This window comes from Belonocnema kinseyi, chromosome 6, assembly GCF_010883055.1.
Source record: "Belonocnema kinseyi isolate 2016_QV_RU_SX_M_011 chromosome 6, B_treatae_v1, whole genome shotgun sequence".
NCBI classification, from domain to species: domain Eukaryota; kingdom Metazoa; phylum Arthropoda; class Insecta; order Hymenoptera; family Cynipidae; genus Belonocnema; species Belonocnema kinseyi.
This window is the reverse complement of record NC_046662.1, coordinates 3,345,506-3,351,337: the sequence shown is the minus strand read 5'-3', so window position 1 is coordinate 3,351,337 and position 5,832 is coordinate 3,345,506.

The window sequence follows — 5,832 nt, the reverse complement described above, 5'->3', positions numbered from 1 at the left end:
TAATTGGGATTTTAATTATTTGGTTTAAAATTAAAATAACTTAGTTAAAGGTTCATTATTTTAATTAAAAAATAATCACTTTGAATACAAATTTAACTGTATTTTGTTGAAAATTTAAAAGTTTGAAATTATTTCTCCCTCTTGACTGAAAAATCTTTCTTAGATGAAAATTTGTATTTTTGGGTTAAATTCAACTGTTTCTGATTTAAAATTATTTCTTTTTTTAGTTCAAATATCAACTATTACATTTTTCGTTAAAAATTAATCTTTTTTGGATAAAATTCAATTATTTGGTTAAAACTCTTTAATGAAAAATTAATTTGTTTCAATAAAAATTCACGTTTTTAATTGGGATTTTAATTATTTGGTTTAAAATTAAAATAACTTAGTTAAAGGTTCATTATTTTAATTAAAAAATAATCACTTTGAATACAAATTTAACTGTATGTTGTTGAAAATTCAATAGTTTAAAATTATTTTTCCCTCTTGACTGAAAAATCTTTCTTAGATGAAAATTTGTATTTTTGGGTTAAATTCAACTGTTTCTGATTTAAAATTATTTCTTTTTTTAGTTAAAATATCAACTATTACATTTTTCGTTAAAAATTAATCTTTTTTGGATAAAATTCAATTATTTGGTTAAAACTCTTTAATGAAAAATTAATTTGTACGATAAAAATTCACCTTTTTAGTTGGAATTTTAATTATTTGGTTTAAAATTAAAATAACTTAGTTAAAGGTTCATTATTTTAATTTAAAAATAATCACTTTGAATACAAATTTAACTGTATTTTGTTGAAAATTTAAAAGTTTGAAATTATTTCTCCCTCTTGACTGCAAAATCTTTCTTAGATGGAAATTTGTATTTTTGGGTTAAATTCAACTGTTTCTGATTTAAAATTATTTCTCTTTTAGTTAAAATATCAACTATTACATTTTTCGTTAAAAATTAATCTTTTGGATAAAATTCAATTATTTGGTTAAAACTCTTTAATGAAAAATTAATTTGTTTCAATAAAAATTCACGTTTTTAATTATTTGGTTTAAAATTAAAACAGCTTAGTTAAAGGTTCATTATTTTATTTAAAAAATAATCACTTTGAATAAAAATTTAACTGTATGTTGTTGAAAATTCAATAGTTTAAAATTATTTTTCCCTCTTGACTGAAAAATCTTTCTTAGATAAAAATTTGTATTTTTGAGTTGAATTCAACTCTTTCTGTTTAAAAATTAAATTTTTGTTTAGTTGAAATATATACTATTACATTTTTGGTTAAAAATAAATCTTTTAGAATGAAGATTCAACTACTTCGTTAAAACTCTTTAATGACAAATTAATTTGTTTCGTTAAAAATTCATAATTTTAATTGAAAATTCACTTTTTTGGTTGAAAGTTTAATTATTTGATTTAAAATGAAACTAAAAAATTAAATTAAACATTCATTATTTTAGTTAAAAAATCATCACTTTGAATGAAAATTTAACCATTTCTTAAAAATTAATTTTTTGTTCAAAATTAATTTTAAAAACTGAAAATCTAACTGTAATTTATTGAAAATTCAACAGTTCTAAATTATTTCTCTCTGTTGTCTGAAAAATCTTTCTTAGATGAAAATTCGTATTTTTGGGTTGAATTCAACTGTTTCTGACTTTAAAATTATTTCTTTTTTTAGTTAAAATATCAACTATTACATTTTTCGTTAAAAATTAATCTTTTTTGGATAAAATTCAATTATTTGGTTAAAACTCTTTAATGAAAAATTCTTTTGTTTCGTTAAAAATCCATAATTTTATTTGAAAATTCACCTTTTTCATTGAAATTTTAATGTTTTGGTTTAAACTTTAACGATTTTAGTTGAAAATTGATCTATTTTCTTAAGAATGCATTTTTTGTTAAAAATTAATATTTAAAATTCAAAATTTAACTCTATTCAACTGTATTTAACTTTGATTTAATAGCTTGAAATTATTTCTCACTCTTGACTGAAAAATCTTTCTTAAGTTGAAAATTCGTATTTTTGGGTTTAATTCAACTGTTTCTGATTTAAAATTAAATTGTTTTTTTTTTTTTGTTGTTAAAATATCAACTATTAGATTTTTCGTTGAAAAGTCGTGTTTTTGAATAAAATTCAATTATTTGGTTAAAACTCTAATGAAAAATTAATTTGTTTCGTTAAACCTTCATAATTTTAATTGCAAAGTCATCACTTTGAATGAAAATTTAACTATTTTCTTAAAAACTAATTTTTTGTTGTAAAAAATTAATGTTTAAAACTGAAAATTTAACTGTATTTTATTGAAAATTCAACAGTTCAAAATTATTTCTCCCTCTTGACTCAAAAATCTTTCTTAGTTGAAAATTCGTTTTTTTATGTTGTATTAAACTGTTTCTGATTTTAAATTAAAATCTTTTTTTAGTTGAAATAACAACTATTATATTTTTCGTTAAAAAATTCCTCTTTTTTTTTTTGATAAAATTCAATTATTTGGTTAAAACTCTTTAATGAAAAATTGATTTGTTTTGTTAAAAATTCACCTTTTTGGTTGAAAGTTGAATTTTCTGGTTTAAAATTATACTTATTTCGTTAAAGGTTCATTATTAAAATTAATTTAAAAATTTAAAGTTCAAAATTAATTTTTCAAACTCAAAATTTAACTGTATTTTATTAAAAATTCATCAGATTGAACTTATGTCTCCCTCTTGACTAAAAATTCTTTTTTTAGTTAAATATCAACTATTATATTTTTCTCTTAAAATACATCTTTTTCGGATAAAAATCAGTGACTTGGTTAAAACTCTTTATTAAAAAATGATTTTGTTTCGATAAAAATTCACCTTTTTGGTTGAAAGTTTCATTATTTGGTTTAAAATTCAACAATTTTAGTTAAAGATTTATTATTTTAGTTAAAAAATCATCACTTTGGATTAAAATTTAATTATTTTCTTAAAAATTCTTTTTTTGTTCTTAAAAATTAATTTTTAAAATTGAAAATATAACTGTATTCAACTGTATTTAACTTTAATTCAACAGTTCTAAATTATTTCTCCCTGTCGACTGAAAAATCTTTCTTAGCTGAAAATTTGTATTTTTGGGTTGAATTCAAATGTTTTTGATTTTAAATTAAAATCATTTTTTTTTAATTATCAACTTTTACATTTTTCGTTAAAAATTCATTTTTTTAAATTGAAAATTCATCTTTTTGGTTGCAAATTTTTCATTCAAAATTATCCTTTTTGCTCATCTTTTTGTTTTAAATTTCAACGATAGCTATTAAAAATTCATAATTTTAGTTAAAACTGTATCACTTTGGTTGAAGCTTTAACTATTTTTTTGAAAATAATTTTATTTTATCATTAATTTTTTTAACTGAAAATTAAACTATTCTATCATTTATTGAAAATTGTTCTGTGTTAATTCAAAATTCAACTATTTGCTGGAAAATCTATCTTTTTTAGTTGAAAATTCAACTATTCCAGTTAAAGATTCGTAATTTTAGTTGAAAACTAAACGTCTTGGTTGAAATTTAAGCTCTTTTGTTCAAAATTAAAGACAAATTTTTGACAAAAGAATTTAATTTTCAACCAAGTAATTTAATTTTCAACTAAAATGATGAATCTTTAACTGGTATAGTTGAATTTTCAACCAAAAAATATAAATTTTCAATCAAATAGTTCAATTTCAAATTTAAAAAAATAATTATCATCCAAGAGAAAAAGGATTTTTCAACAAAAGAGTTAAGTTTTGGATTGATTACTTTCCTTGAAAATTTAACTATTCGGTTTTTGGTTGAAAATTTATCTTCTTTAGCAGAAAATTCAATATTTTTACTTGAAATGAAAAAACAGTTGTTTAATATTAAATATGAACATTAATATTTTTACACATATAAATATTAATAAAGATTGAAAAAACTCATTATTTATAATAAATTTCTCTTTAAAAATGCGAAATCTGTAATTGTAAGGGTATTTTTTTCTCCAGGTTTTGAGTAGACACCCTGATTACCTAATTAGCCTGAAATTAACATTGAGACTAAATACCAAAGAATTTTTGGACTAGCTAAAATACAAAACTGATTTTTTATTCTTTTGATATTTAAGAAATAATACTTTGCGGAGGTGATTTTTTTTATATACTCGGACCAATTCTCGAAAATTGATGATGAATCGAAGAATGCATTTCTGCTTTCATAATTCTCGGATAAGAAAATTAATTCCATTTTAATGCCTCGATCAATAATTTTTAGGCTCAGATTAGTGTAAGAAAATACCGAAAAATTGAAAGAAAAATGTTCGCCTCCTTCTAGTAATTTATAATCGCGATTCTAAAGCGAATTGTTTATACCTAAGAATTATGAAGCTTGTCCATTTTCCCAGGACAATCCTCCACAAGAATGCAGACAATAAAACTTGAATGAATTTCAATCTAGAGAACGGCATTGAACGAGAAGCTGTAGCGTAGAAGCGATATTTTTATATAATTCAATCAAGAATGATCCATTAATTAGTGTCATTCGAATCCATTTTGTGCATATCACCTAGGCTGGTCCAAAAAAGGCTTTATTTTTCTTCAAAAATGGCATTTTTATTAGTATGGCCGTGCGGTCTGTAGACCGCACGAAGATACTGATTTGTCTTCTTTTTTTGCTCAAATGAGGGATAATTGGGACTTAAAATTTTTATTTTGAATGCGTGGAATTAAATTGTGACGATGGTGCGGTCTATTAGACCGCACGGCCACATTTTATGATTTAATACTTTTTTTTTTAATTCTTCCGGAAGAAAGACTTTATAAGGGTGCCATTTGTGAAAAAATAAAGTTTTATTTGGACCAATCTAATGTCACCTTACAATTAGATTAGAATTTAAAGAATGTTCCACCCAATTTCGCCAGGTCATTTTTATAACTTCTGTAAATATCCCCCAGGACTTTTTTCTGGAAAAGACGTCCGTTTCTGTGTGGAGTTAAAATATTTATCAGATGTAATAACGTTAATGAAAATCGCCGATCAAAGAGATTTGTGCCCTAGTTGTAACATTGTTTCTATGTAATAAATAATACTACAATGTTGAATAAATGAATAACATGAATTAAAATTGTTATATAATTTCCCAGAGTTGTATAAGTTTAATTATATATTTTTTTAATTACTATTAATAATTGTTTATTGACCCGGACTTTTCAAATTTTTAGAAAAAAAATTGTTTACAGTAATCACAGTACCTATTGTCGTCAAAAAAGGTGAATAGGTAACATTTGTTTCTAAAATAGGTGGCAAATAGGTGATAAAAAAATTTTAAATAAGGCAAACAAATACTTTGTAATTTCTTGTAAATCGGGAGATGATTGGAAATTTTTTTCTTTGATTAAAACGGCCATCCTGGAAAATGGAGTATATACATTTTCACTGAGAACTAATTTTCAATTTAAAAAAAGATCTATTTTTTACAAGTACATTCAATTTTTGACCGATCAGTTAAATCCGTTACAAAATGTTTAAATTTTTAAGCAAAAAAGATAAATAGTCTGCATTTTTAAACAAAAAATCAAGTAGATGAATTTCTACCAAGAAAAATTAAATTTAAAAAACAGCAATAAAAACGAATTTTCTAAAAAAAAAGTTGAATTTTGTACCAAATAGTTTAATTTTAGACCAAATTTTTTTAATTTTCAATAAAATAGTCTAATCCTCCACCAAAATAGATAAATCTTCAACTAAAAAGTTGCATTTTTAACCAAAAAATTCAAAAGGGGTGGAGTTTCTACCAAAAAATGGATTTTCTACCAAGAAAAATTTTTCTGCCAATAAATAAAAAATCCAGTAGATGAA